Source organism: Electrophorus electricus, chromosome 9 (genome assembly GCF_041902795.1).
Source record: "Electrophorus electricus isolate QZ-2024a chromosome 9, ASM4190279v1, whole genome shotgun sequence".
Taxonomy (NCBI): domain Eukaryota; kingdom Metazoa; phylum Chordata; class Actinopteri; order Gymnotiformes; family Gymnotidae; genus Electrophorus; species Electrophorus electricus.
Window position 1 is genome coordinate 9,250,122 of NC_137505.1, and position 15,491 is coordinate 9,265,612.

Here is a 15,491-nt window from a genome sequence, read left to right on the forward strand (position 1 = left end):
GTAAGGTGGTTTTGAATCCAGGTCAGCTAGGTGAGGACACCAATAGCTTACTGGGTAAGCAGCCACACTCTAACAATGGTGGGCTCGTGTGCAGAACAGTTAGAGCTTGGATCAAGCAAAACAAGAGGAAAAAACGAAACACCTCGGTGAGCGTGGAAAAGGGGAGAACAAAGAACGCCACGGAAAGAAATGGCAACCCCGATGCACTGGGGAAAACTCGAACTAAAAAGCTCCCAAACAAAACCAGAAAACGGGGAGAAACTTGAATGGCTAAGGGAAGCCTCAGGAGAGAGACAGACTCGAGAGGGGAAAACTGGAGAAGGGAGGGGACGTGTAAAAACACTGACACCCTCGCAGAACAGAAAAGAGGCATAGCACAAGGGCTCACAGACCTCAATACCCAGAGTTACCGGCTAGGGAGCTTGGCTCAAAACTTTATCAAAAACCCAGCACTGAATGATTGGGTCACTGGGCTTATATAAGGTCTAGCCCAGCTGTTGGGTGTTGATCCTGATCAGTGGCGTGGTTGACTCGACGCCTCCCTCTGGTCGAGGGGGCCTCGGCCTGGTGCCAACCCTTACAGGCTTGATGTCTACAGACATGGCAAAAATATTTCAATGTTCAATGCATTTCAGTTTCAATGTTTATTTTTTCAGTTAAAATGTTAATTTTTTTTACTGCTTATTCTTCCATTAGACAGCCAGAAGCGCAGCACTGGTTAAAGTTTTTGAGCGGCTTCCTGCGCGCACTGGTCCTGGAGCACAGCGACTGCCTCATCCACCTTAGGGTGCAGAGACTCAGGAGACTCCAGCATATGCAGTAGCTCCGAGTTGTCCAGTTCCAGGAACAGACCCGTGATCTTCCCTGCAAGGGTGGGCTGCATGTTCTGGATCAGCGAAACAGACGCTCACCCAGTATCTGCTTCTGCTCCTGTGGAGGTGCAGCAGCCAGCATGGAGGCACTGAGAGGTTCCTGACCCTGCACATGGACCGCAGCCAGCTGCACGGGCACCTGGAGCTCTGCCCCCAGGTGCTGCTGTGGGTTGAGAAACATAAATGTTTTATAATTGATTTGACTGATAAATGGTAAGTTCGACATTTATATCTAAGGGCTGTGTGCCCAGGTGTTGCTGTGGGCTGTGAACGTCTGAGGTGGTTTTGTACTGTGGTACTGCTCTCACCAGCGACGCCTTGTTGGCAGCTTCCGCGCTGGCCATCCCTGTCCCCCGGAGCCTCAGATGCCATGGTCTGATAGGCCATCGTGCGTGGGACCTGGCAGGCGGTGGTTGGTCGGATGGCGCTGAAGGCCTGCGGGCAGGATGCGGCTGGACCGATGGCACTCGGCATATCCTGGACTTGCTGTGGGTGGACGCACTGCATGGCCCAGCAAGGGCTGGGGAGGAGTTGTGCCAGCTGGCTGCTTGCGCAGTAGGCAGGCCAGTTCTGAGCTTGTGGAATGGCTTCCATGTTGTAGCCGGAGGGCGGGGCAGGCTGGTAGGGGTTGAGCACGAGGTTGGGCAAGGCACTCACGCTGGCCGTGCGCTTTCATGTACTTGTTGGAGAGGTGGGCCTGCCGCTCCTCCTTGCGCTGCGCCAGAGCCACGTACAGCGGCTTGGTGCCTACAACGCGCCCATTCATCTCCGTCATGGCCGTGGCGGCCTCCTCCGGCGAGGAGAAACACACGAAGCCGAACCCTTTGGAGCGGCCGCCCTCCATCATCACCTTGGCACTTGTGATGGTCCCGAACGGAGAGAACTCCTTACGTAGACGCGCGTCGTCCAGACCGTCGTCTAGGTTCTTGACGTACAGGTTGTCTCCCTGGTAGCGAGTCATACCGTCCTGCTTCATCTGCTCAAACTTTCGTTTCAGCCCTGTCTGCCTCTCGCCTTTCTTCTGGGCATAACCCACATACACCTTCTTCCCATTCAGCTCCTTCCCATTTATCTCATCCACAGCCCTCTGGGCATCCTCGTGCCTCTCGAAGTTCACAAAGCCAAAGCCCTTGGACTTGCCGCTCTCGTCGGTCATGACGCGAGTGCTCAGCGTTTGGCCAAACTTGCTGAAGATCTCCTTCAGCTTGTCGTCGTCCATGTCCTCTCCAAAGTTCTTGACGTACACATTGGTGAACTTTGGCCCTGGCCCCCATCTCAGCCTCTCGCTCCTTGCGAGACTTGAAGTGGCCAATGAACACTTTGCGGTCATTGAGCAACATGCCATTAAGTCTCTCAATTGCTCTCTCCGCAGCCTCACGGGTCTCAAAGTGCACAAAGCCGTAGCCCTTAGAGCCATTCTCGTCACACACCACCTTGCTGGAAAGGATGTTCCCAAAGGCAGAGAATGTGTCGTAAAGAGCTTCGCTGTCAATAGACTTGTCAAGGTTCTTGATGAAGATGTTGCCAACTCCACTCTTCCTCAGAGAGGGGTCTCTCTGGGACCACATAATTCGCACAGGTCTGCCTTTGATGATGTTAAAGTTCATAGTGTCCAAAGCACGCTCAGCATCTGCCTGCTGCTGAAAGTTCACGTATGCGTATCCAAGTGAGCGGAGGGTCATCGCGTCCCTGCAAATCCGTACGGAGACTATTGCGCCAGCAGAACTGAATTTCTCGTATAGCATGGCCTCGGTAACGTCTGGATGAAGGTCACCCACGTACAACGAAGTCATCGGCGAACTTGGAGCACTTGGATTCATTTTCGTGAGGATCGTCGGTCAACCTTTCTGGAAATCGTAGTCGAAAGTAGTAAATGAATAAAATAAAATCGTAAATGATTTAACCAAATGATCTAACTGCACGAATTATAAAACAGTTTGAAACAGCAATTCAACAGAGCCAGGCAAGTGTCGACCGACCAAAGCGATCAAAGCAACACTTTAGCTTTAGATTCAAATACATGACAACTTGGTTGTTACGTAAGAGTGCTTTTACGTAAATGTTTATTTTTAAATATTATACAAACGCTATTTATTTATTTATGAATTATTCAATTATTTTAACTTATAACGTTAATAGCGTGAATGAGAGGCTTTAACAACGCCTTATATTTCAAAATATTACCTAGTCACAGCATTTTCCAAAAATCGTCCATATGCTGCTCACACTGAATCATTTACCGCATGGCTCAGAATAAATACTTTTAGTTTGATAAACGCAGCAACATTCATTTTCTTTAGCCTAATGCTCGGCAAAAAACATCGCATTAAAGTTAATTAATGGGATGAAATCAGTTTGCCTTGGAGCAGGCCTATGTTCTTTGAGGTTAAAAATAATCGCCTGGATTGTAAACCTTAGTAGAGTTCCACAACGAGGTGCGATTTGTAAAAGGACGTCTTTTTCTCTCCGAGTTAGAAATCTGGAGAAATAAATATATCAATTGATTTCCGCCCATCGGAGGACCTTTAGAACTTTATTATTTATTCATTATTTATTTCTAACTTCTCACTGTGTCCAACTATATCGGGTGTATAAAACGTATGAACAGACATAAATAACGTGGGGGAAACGGGAATAGGGGAGAGAGGAAAAATAAGACGAACAGAGACGAAACAGACAAACGGGAAATGCAGATAGAGTATTTTAAGTATTAGCCACCTCCACCATTACGGGAATGTGTGTGTGTGTGTGTGTGTGTGTGTGTGTGTGTGTGTGTGTGTGTGTGTGTGTGTGTGTGTGTGTGTGTGTGTTTCGTGTGTGACTGCTTGTGTGCGTCTGCCTGTGTGTGTGTGTGTGTGAGAGAGAGAGAGGCTATGTGCGAGTGCACTGTATATGTACACGTACTAGATTGGGATATTTATCATTTATGGATTAGCTCTGTAAACTTTTTATCAAAGGAGTCCAGTCTAGGTTATTGGTTCTTATTGATTCATTCTGAGATTTTTTTCCATTGATATGTAGTCTATCAATAGATTTTTCCATTCGGTGACACTAATATTATTTTTTGTTTTCCAATTCATGAGTATGTTTGTATTTGCAATTAATAATGTTATATATATATATTATCCTGTTTTTTTCTATTGACACATTGGTTGATGACATGTCTCCTAGGAGACATAAAGATGGTGTTGGATGGATAGGGTTATTTAAATCATGGGACATGTGTGTGATGACCTATTTCCAAAATTACTTGATAGGTGTGCTCTGCCACACGATGTGAATGTAATCGTCAGCTGTGTTTGGAGTAAAGTATGTACAGATTGCTGAGCTTGTGAAACCAATTTTAAACATCCAATGTGTAGTATAATGTAATCTATGTATTATTTTGTACTGAATGCATTGTAGGTTAGTGTTGCTGTCATGTGGTAATTATTATTATACATTTTAATCCAGACTGTGGCGTCGGGGGTTAGTAATAAATCTTCCTCCCATTGTCTCGATTGGAGAGTAATTATGCGATTTGATTTCATTATTATTTTGTATATCTTATGTGATAGTTTTTTTGTATTAGGAATGTTTATAATACTGATATGGATGCACGTGAGTTTAATGTCTCTGAACTGATAGTTGCTCTTACCTGCTTTCTATATCTTATGTTTGGGCTACTTGTGGAAGTGACATGAAAGCAGTGTTATGTTTATGTTAGTGTGGAGTTTGATATCTTGTGGAATTTCCACCAAGCTGTTAGTATCATGGCCACCCACAAATTGTTGATCATGAATGTTCTTTAATTGATTTGACTGATAAATGGTAAGTCTGACTTTTAGATCTTTGCATAATGTTTGCTCTATGTCTATCCATATTCTGTCTGATATACTAGGTTTTATCCATTTTATTCCATATTGTAGTTGATTTGCAATAATCAACTACAGTTCTGTAATGTTGTGAGTTTGATTCTATGTGATTTATTTTTCCAGTAGAATCAAGTTATGATGTTGTCCAAAGATTTTAGACAGGTTGGTGGCACTGGAATAATTGAAAACAAACAATTTCGTTTAGGTAATATTCTCATTTTAATTATTGCAGTTTGTCCGAAGAGCATAAGGGGCAAATTTGTCCATCAATGAAGTTTGTCGCTTATTGTTTTAATAATTGGATGACTATTTATTTTGAATAACAGACAACTGGGAAGAGAATTTAGTACCCAGATATGTAATATGATTGGTATTCAGGGGGATGGGGAATGTTTTTAATTGCATCATAAAGATATGCTGCTAATATATAGTATAATACACAAATATACTACTCGAGATACAGTTTGACCAGTTATGTGTGATGTTCTGTGATGATCATATAGAACACCACAGACAACTGTGGCACATCACTGTCAAACCTCCTGATTGCAACCCGGGGCATCGTGAACTGTACAACATGACCCTCAGACAATGATCTCTGAGTGAAAGCGATAAACATAATCATCTTCATATCATCACTTTCTCTACAAGTTCAGTGGAAGAGATGTCAGTGAAAGGGAGTTTTAATACCCTTTCCATTTTTAACTTTAATAAAAACACAGACGGAAAAATTCCAGAAAGTGATACAGAGAAAGGAAACTAGACTTTAAAATGGTGCTGCCCTCTTGATTTACAAGTGTAGATTATTGAAATTATTACAAATGTCTGACGCCAAAAGGGATTGTGTCAGTGTTTCACTACTCAATATTTGGTAGACAGTATAAACAAGCAGACTATGGTTAAAAAGATCACAGAAATAAAGCAAACACCAATATAATCTTGAACCACCTAGTCCACAGGAAACATTAGATTACTGGAACAAAATCAGACAACTAGCAGAACAACTTTTTACCAATGATGCAGGTGCACTTTTGGTGGATTTATTTATCTGTATTTCAATCCACTAAAGTTTTTCACTTGATCTAACATTACATTTAAGACCGACGCCCTGTTACGTCTCACAGAAGAGTCCATTGATCAAGCTGCTACTTACCCATCCTGGTCCTGGAGTACCTTTGCTCTGTACACTTTAGTGATGTCTTTGCTACCAACAAACCTATTTTAATCCATCAGATAGTAACCAAACGCTTCAAGGACACTTGCATAACCATTTTTATTTTTTCATAATACTTGTCCAGGTTTCCACTATTATGTTCAAACCATACATTATTCAATATATGCTAATTGATATTTAATAGTTACACCAACAAGTTCTTGGTACTATTATGTTCAACCTGAACTACTTCTATTTTTTAAAAGACGATCCTATTCTATATCACCGGATGCCCATATTGTTTCTTTTGGTGATCTCCATATTGTTTCTTCCAGTGCTTGGCCGGGATGTCCCATCCTTGAACCAAGGCTCTCCCTTCAACGGAATCCCCTAGAGGCTTTTCAAAGAGGCCTCCTGAAGATTTATGCTGAAGCCTACACTGGTCTTTCCTGCATGAAACCAGTTTATTCGGGACCATCCATACTTTTCTGCTTACAATATCATTTTATTACCTCAGCATTTTCATTACTAATTTAAAAATCAATCACTTTATACTTCTAAAGCTTTCACAGACACATTTAGACTTTTCAGCACTCTCAATGTCCAATGCTAAATGCTACAAACCACTCATACCCAAACAGAAGAAATAGCCCAAATATAGCCACACATATTCCTCCAACCTCTACATACTTCTAAGCTATATATAACGTTTAAAGCCATTAAAAGCAAAGTTATGAACATTTAAAATACACCTTGATAACACAGTTTATAGCTCTTCAAGAATGTTTAGTTGTCATGGCAACTATTCCTTTCTCGACTGTTTTGTTTTGGGGTTTTTTTGGCATACCTTTCTTTTTCAGTCATGAATTCCCTTTTTGTTAAAATCTCCTCACCTTTTCTACAGCACTTTCTCTCTCTCTAATTTCACAGGTAATTGTCTCTTTCCTCCAAGGGTCTGCATCTCACCTGGACCTTTTCCTCTTTGCTACTTCAGCTCCTGTCGTAGCTGAACATCAATAGTTTAATAGTTATTAGGAAATATTACTTAAAACAAAACAACAAGAAAACAGCAAAGAAGGTATATGCAAGTATATGTTCACTGTATTGTGCAACTGTCATGTCAGCAGGTGGACAATTTTAGCTAAAGTTAGCATTTCAAACATATATTTTGATATTCTAAAATAATGTTTATTAACTCAATATTTCATCACAATGGGGTGGACATTTTTAGCTTTAACTCATCTGAGTATGGGGACAAAGTGAGAAATTCAAATGAACTGACAAACTATAGGAGCATGCAGGTTATGCCTTTAGGCGAATGAAGATAGACCTTTTAAAGTTGTGAGGTCACTGAAGGTCGCATTTTTACCAAGATGGTTATCCAAAGATGAGAGAGTGGACAGCAATTCTTGGACATGTTTAAATAACTTGATTTTTAATTTTATTTATTTATTTATTTTTAATCAAAATTGCAAAATGAATAATCAAAATACCTAAAATATTAATGAACGTATTTACAACCTTACGGTAATATTTAAAAGTTTAAAAGGTTAAAACATGTTTAAAAGGTTAAAACATCCAAAATACCCATTTCCTCATCAAAGACAATGTAATAAGGTTAACATTCCTATATATTCGTAAAATGTGTTCATTCAGAGTAAAACTTTAATCAGTTAATTAAAAACATTAATTGTTTCACAATCTTTGTATCAGCACATTTAAACGAGTATGTTGTACTGACCCTTAGGTAACAGAACGAAGTGTGAAGTCCACTTATAAAATAAATTACGCATTCGTCATTAGATCAGAGTAGGTGAGGGACAGAGAGCCATGTGTGAAAACGAACAATCATCTCACAAAACACTACTTATGACTAACAAGTAAACACTTGCAAAATAAAAGTAGCCGTTTATGTTAAATATAAGATTTCACAAAACTATTAATTAAAAAAATATTAATTAAAAAAATATTAATTACAAAAATATGAATTAAAAAACGTAAATCGATATTTTTGCGATTGATCTCCCTCCCAAGTTACACCGTTTACTTGTCTTAGAACTGAAACACGAGTATCACTGTTACGTTTTAATGAAACCGTTATTTTGAAAATTACAAAACTGCATGTCAATGTTAACCGTGTGGGGTCATACGTGAGTGTATGTTACAGCTGAATTATTAGGTTACCTAACTAAGCTACAGATATTTTTATATTTATTGGCTGCTTGTACAGATTTGTTAGCTCGCTGATAATATACTTTTGTATATAAAATTGTTCTGCGCAAACCACAGCACCATTGCTAAGTTAGCACTTAGCCTTAGCTAACGTTACTTTTAAAGTTAAATTGAGTTTCTTGTCTTGTTCATGGCTTTGTAGCCGAATCTCCTGTTTAGACATGATGTCTGCCCGCAGGCTTAGACTTCTAGTGTTTTCTGTTCAAAAGTGTTTATCTCGACTCGCCGACAAATGCAGAGGTTATTGCTCAGTGTCTCTGTCTAGCACTCCTACTAATGAGACTGATGAGACGAGAGTGAGCACATTTAAGACCAAGCTGTCGTCATTAAGAGTTCTTCAGGCAAAAGTTCAACTGAGACGCAACAGGAACATGAGGAATCGTATCTTCCTGAAGAAAGTGGTCTGGCGCAGCTACGGAAAGGTATGTAACTGCATTTGTTGCCATGATAGTTCAGGCTTTAGGATTTTAATTCCCATGTGTCAGTATGCCGGTAGTCGTTGCCAATTTTATTTTGGTGTTTACATCTTGCAGTGTATTTCGAAACATACGGCTGTCAGATTAACGTCAACGACACTGAAATTGCGTGGTCCATTCTTCAGAAGGGTGGATATGTTCGGACCCACGAACTATCAGAGGTAAGTGTCAATGCCTTGACCTTTGACCCTTGATAAACACAGCGCTTCCTTTATTTGAAAGCTTTCATTCTCATCTTTCCTAATTTTTTTTTTATACAGGCAGATGTGGTGCTTCTTGTCACATGCTCCATAAGGTAGGAAAAGCCTATTTCTGTTTGTATTTTACACAGTGAATCTATACGTTGCCAATCTTGTGCAACTTGACAGCAGTCCTTGACTTCAGTGACATTTTTTGCTTGGATGTAATGCTATTTTCTGTTGGAAAAAATAAAAATCATTGTGACAGGGAAAAGGCAGAGCAGACCATGTGGAACAGACTCAAACATCCAGCAGTTCTGAAAAAGAAGTGTCTAAAGAGCAGCACTCCATTAAAGATAGGAGTCCTGGGTAACTTCTCACTTCACCATAGTTCTTCATTCACGTTCAAATGTATCTCTCAGTCTGAAATGTTCGTATGTGCGCATGTATGTTTGTGTGTGGGTTCACGTGCCCGTATACGCATATGTGTGCTTGCTCTCTTGTAGGTTGCTTGGCAGAGAGACTGAAGACTGAGTTGCTGGAGAAGGAGAGGGTGGTGGATGTTGTAGCAGGGCCAGATGCCTACAGAGATCTTCTCCGACTCCTTGCACTGGCCCATGGGGGTCAGAGGACCAGCAATGTCCTGCTCTCCCTGGAAGAGGCATATGCTGATGTCATGCCCATTCACCATTCAGGACACAGTGCCTTTGTGTGAGTGCCATAATAATATCTGGCTGATTTATAAGGGAGGAGTTCCTACTAAACACTAACTCTTAAATTAACTTTGCACTGTGTGATTTTGTAAAGATGGTAAAGAGTAAAATAACAGTCTCACATGTACAGTTCAATTTTTAAGTTAACATGTATAGACAGTTTTTGGTGTTTTCATATTCAACTCTAATACACTGAATTTAATCTGAACAGCAACTGTTAGATTAAAATACAGAAAAGTCAGCTATAATTTAAAGGCATTTGCTACCATATTGGATGAAACATGGGACTTGCATCTACAATAAAGCCAAAAACAGCAAATGCTCATAGTTCAGTTGTTTATTATTATCATTTTACTGAACACTTGTCAATCTGCATTTTTTGGTTAAATATTTATACATGACTGACCCTCCTACACTTATGAAGGGATATAAAACTTCAAACACCGTGGTGGCTCATCTTCAGCTCCTTCATGCTTTTAGATGTAGCACTTCAAACAATGGTTTGATATCAGGGGGTCGATACTTTTAAAGTCCTTTCACGCTGTTGACAGTACAGACCTTGTGTACTGCAAGCCTTGTTGGTGGCACCTTGTCTTACAGTGGGATTATCCAGTATATTTTGTCCCTCTTTGACTGCTGTAGGTCTATCACGCGGGGCTGTGCCAACATGTGGCAGCTACTGCATTGTGCCGTTTACCTGGGGGAAGGATAGGAGCAGACCTGTGTCCTCCATACTTGAAGAAGTGCGCATGCTGTCTGACCAGGTTTCTTCCCTTCAGCGACTATGTGTGCAGTCTGGCTTTACTAGTTTCTGTGTGTGAAACTTGGCCAGATGTGAACACTAAGTATATGAAATGATCATGGCCATAGGGGGTGAAGGAAGTGACCCTGCTGGGTCAAAACGTGAACAGCTACAGAGACGTGTCTGGGGACGGGGCCAGCAACTCGGAGCTTGGTTCGCACCTCAGCCGTGGTTTCAGCACCGTGTTCCCGTGATGAGCAAGGAGGCCTACGATTCTCTGACCTGCTACACCACGTCTCCCTCGTAAACCCTGACAAGGATTCGCTTCACCTGGCCACATCCTAAAGACTTTCCTGATGAGGTAGAAACCCCAGAGTCATGGATGTGAGCATGTGGTTTTTGGTTGGGATACCCATGACTAGTGTGGGGAAGGTACTTTTAAAATGTATTTCATTGCAGGTGACAAAATACAGAAACACAGAATACATGCTGTTAAATGTAATTTAAATGTAATTAAAGTGAGTTATATTTGAAATAGTCTTGGACAATGTTGACGTATTCCAAAGTTTTTAAAGTATGTTCCTCGTTTGAGTAATGTAATGGAATATGTTACCAATTACATTTAGGGGCATGTACATGTACACTGCCTACAGTGGCAGATTAAACCCTGTGGAGGCCCCTAGGCAGTCATAATCTTGGGGCCTCCCTTGCAAATTATCTCCTAATATGTTTGTTTTTTTTTAATTCCTTGTTGCATGGCCCCTAAAAGGTGTGGGGCCTACAGGTCACTGCCTGCTCTGGTAATCTATTGGTAATCCGGCCCTGACTGTTTATGGCTTGTGTGGTGTAGTGGATGTTCAAAGAGTTTAAGTATTTAGTTGAACGGTTTCTTATAGTCTGAATTCATGTGCAGATATTGCTCATAGGCCATTTTAAGCAGCAGATTGGATAATAATTTAGGATTCGCAAATTTGGATGTGAGCAGTAGAAGAGATCATTAATAGATTTATCAGATTGAAAAAGCCTTATGCTTATCAGATATGTGAAATAAGGTTTGACTGCCATAGTCAATTTGTGCTGTTTTCGTTTGACCTGTGGCTGGGGTGGGTGAGTATGTTTCCTGAAGGTGTTATAGCTAATCCAAGAGCGGAGGAACATCTGTAAGCAGATCCACTTGCCAGCTCAGAGTGGCAGCAGCAGAGTCTTACAGACCATGAGGCGTGGGTGAGAAACGCTCCTAGAACGACAGCACTCACCACAAGCACAGTAGAGATTAGCCTGCTTATCTCAAATCTCTTGATGTCTCATGTGTTAAAACTTAGTTCTCACTTTTAAGTCATCATGCTCTGGGATGTTTTCATAGGTATACTAGGGAAGCCTACCTTGAGCTTGTGGAAAACATTCGAAAGATAATACCAGGTGTCCTATCATTACCAAACATTCAGTATGTAATTATAAAATTATTGTAGCTATAATAGGTTCTTGTGTGAATAAATATCTATGTATAATTTCTTTTTACAGGGGTCAGTCTGAGCAGTGACTTCATCACAGGCTTCTGTGGGGAAACAGAGGAGGACCACCAGCAGTCGGTCTCTTTGATCAGGGAAGTGGGCTATAATGTAGCCTTCCTGTTTGCCTACAGCATGAGGAAGGTGAGATCCTATTTTGTCATTGTGTTTAACACTATCAAAAAACAGACATTCTCCCTGGTTCATGTGATGGTTCTATCAAGAAATTCACCATTGTCTATTATCATTTGGAGAATTGAAAAGGGTCTTGTGGCTGCCAGTTGGGCTTTACCTTCTGACATGAAGATGTGTGTACCACACCCACAGAAAACTCAGGCATACCACCGTCTCGGGGACGATATCCCAGGCTGAGGTGAAGAAGCTGTCGCCTGGAGGAGCTTATCTTTACATTCCGAGAAGATGCGGCTAAGGTCAACACCAGTTTCATCGACAGCAAACAGCTTGTCCTAGTGAGGGAGTGAGTACTGCAGTGGGTTGAAGCCATGCTGTGTTACAACTGTGTTTGGAGCACTTCTGCTGTTAATAATTTGGGATTGCTGCATCTGTGTGTCTTGGTCATCATGTTTTGCATATCGATTTAACTAGATTTCTGCAAGAAAATAAATAGTTGCAGTAAATTCTCCTCCCTTATCTTATTTTAGACCTGCTGGATCAACATCATGAGGTCTGTCTGACAACGATGATGAACAATGGCATTGTCTATCAGCTCAGCCCTAGCACCTTTTGGCATTTCATTTTGGTTTTGGCTTTGTTCTTTTCTGGAGGGCAAATAGAGTTTATGTGTTTATGTATTTAGGGCATTGTTTGGTCTATTTTAGTCTATTTGAGTTGTATGGTCACTTTCCCGTTTGTGGTGTTAGTTTGCGATTGCCGCATGGGTTTCTGTGGCCCTTTCATTTGAAACCCTTCCCTGGTTAGGCATAGCATTGTGTCTGTTTTGGATGCTTTGAGCTTTTTTGTTATTTTTGAAGTGTTGAGAGCAGTTCACATCTTTGGTACCGGGAAATCCCAATGACTGGTTTCCCTGTGCTTGTGGTCTTTAGTGTATTACCTGCCATCAATAACTGTTTGAAGATTGGGGTCTTAGTTAATTTTGATTCTTGTTAGTGTCCTTCTTTTGAGGACATGCCTGGCGAATGCACAGAAAACTACCACAAGGTGTTTGCCACTTGTGTGTTAATATGCGCTACCAGTCATGCTGAGATTGGATCTACCGATATACACACTGATAACAGAATTTTATGACCATCTACATAACAGTGGGAATAACCACCCTTGGTTTGGATAACACTAGTGAGACGTTGTGGCATGGTATCTGGAGGCAATGTAAGAGCAGGAGAGAATTTCTGTCTGCTACAGTGCTTAGTCAAGCCTTTTATATTGTACAAATGTTATCTGCTGTTTTTGCTTGACTGAGTCTGTTTTCTGCAGGAAAGTAAGAAGTCATCTCAAGATCTTTGTGGTCGGAATGATGGGAATGTGAAGGTTATTTTTCCAAGAAAGGATTTGCTTTCTTATCCCACGGATACCAACCCTGTCACTGTTAAAGCTGGAGACTATGTACTGGTGAAGGTGAGCTCTTACTTCAGTTTGCTACTCCTACATGTATATCTGTCTGTGTTGAGACTAAAACAGGAGCATGTTTTTACACACACACACACACACACACACACACAGAGAGATATATATGAGCTGTATGTGTGGAATATTTATTCTGGTAAGCCTGGTCTGTGATATGTAATATACATGGCTGTGAAATATACTGTACAGTTATGGCTACATTTCCATGATTATTGGTGACTACTCTCTCCTTTAGAGATTACCTCAGCCAGCTCTCAGAGTCTGCAAGGCCACGCCTTCAGCCACGCCTCCCTGAGTGATGGACACCCCAGACGCCTATTGATGCACAGGCAGCTGCATATTAGCCTGTAGGTTCCACCTTCTTAGTATCAGGACTGGGTGGGAGTGTGTGTCACAGACCTATAGGTCTTCCCAGCTCCAGCTCTTGGAAGCCAGTATGCTCAGTGAGGAGTGTTCACTGCCTCAGTCACCCTGTCTCCTCATTATCAAGCTCCTTATGAGGTGATTCAGGCATGGTGAGGCAGAAAAACCCCTGAAATATGCAGGGAAGGTTCCTCAGAACTTGAGCTCAGTGTTCCTGAAGTGCAGTTTGAAATGAAATAAGGCTTTTCATTTTTTCATTCATTCATTTATTCAGAATCATGTCTGACTCATGTATGACTCAGTGTTAAAGGAAAGTTTAACACAGATTTTGTCGGTACACACTTTGCAAACTTCAAACTGCATGATTAGCAGACAGTATTGTAGCTATTCAAGTTTATGATCAATAATGTAAGGTAAGTGTGTGTTAACTCTGGGTGGGTCAGGGGTTATTCTCCCCTAAACATACTTCTGACATAATGATTTGTTTAAACACTACAATTCTCTATATCCTAATAATTACTGCCACATTTTAATAACCTGCAATACACTGTAAATACAGCATTTGTAAGCTTTAAATTTACAAACATGAACAATCATACTATATCAAATACATGATACTCATACCTGTGACATAGTGTTTTTGAACAGACATTTGCTGCCACAGCTGCTATTTTAGCAGACTAAATAATCTGCCTTCTGAAATGCTAATATGCTTAATTTCATGCAAGTGCTAGTGTTCCTATTTACTTGCTGATGTGCATGGAGGCGCCATATTATTATTATTATTACTATTATTATTATTATTATTATTATTAATTATATTATTATTGAGTCACACTGCTATCAAGTTAGCTGGTTGCTCTTAGCTAGTAGTGTGAACAGGACAGGGGACTTGGGGAAGACCCAAAGGGTGAGGTGTGTGAGTGTAAATTCACAAGTACTGGTGCAGAGCCACTGACATACATAAACACTGCTATCTGGATCTGGAATTTTTAACATTAATGTACAGACTATTCCTTTCTCCTTAAAAAATTCATTATGGTAATAATTATGGCAGTGTATGTTCCCCTGCAAACAAATGCTAGGCTGCAGGCTGCACGATGCTGCAATCAACCAGCTGATGGCAAATCCAGACAGTGTTGTTATTGTGGCAAGAGACTTATTGTAAATGCATTGCCAATTAATTGAGAGTCATTTTTAAAAGATATTTACTCTCCCACTGCGCATACTCCCGTTTTCATAAATTGGCAAATATACATGTTGCTGCTTGTCACACAAACTTTTTTGTTGTACACAAGTAATAATGAGAAAAAGGACTCATCATATGTTTTATGATATAGCTAAAGCTATGCATTTATCGAGAGGATTTAACACATTACAGAACACATCTAATTAATCCTTTCCATGATTGACCCAAGGGCAGATAGAAATTATTTAAGTATTACTATGTTTTAATTTAATAATAAAAATGACCATATGAACCTTTTTGCTTTATATTTGTTTATATTCAGCTGCCTTTATAATGACAATTATTTATGACAATGACAATTTACAATACATTATCAGTGAGTGTTATAATTAAAGTAAAATCATTTTTAAATAAGTCTCATTCTTGTCTCAGATTCAAACACTACAAAATCTTGGTCTTTGCTTGAATGATTTTTTAATGGTCCTGACTACAACACTATCCTTTGATAAGCTTGGAAGTTGTACACTACTGTGAGAGGAAGTTACATTCAGCTAGGAAAGAACCAACAATCAAATAATATACACAGATTAAGATGGTCATTAAAGATC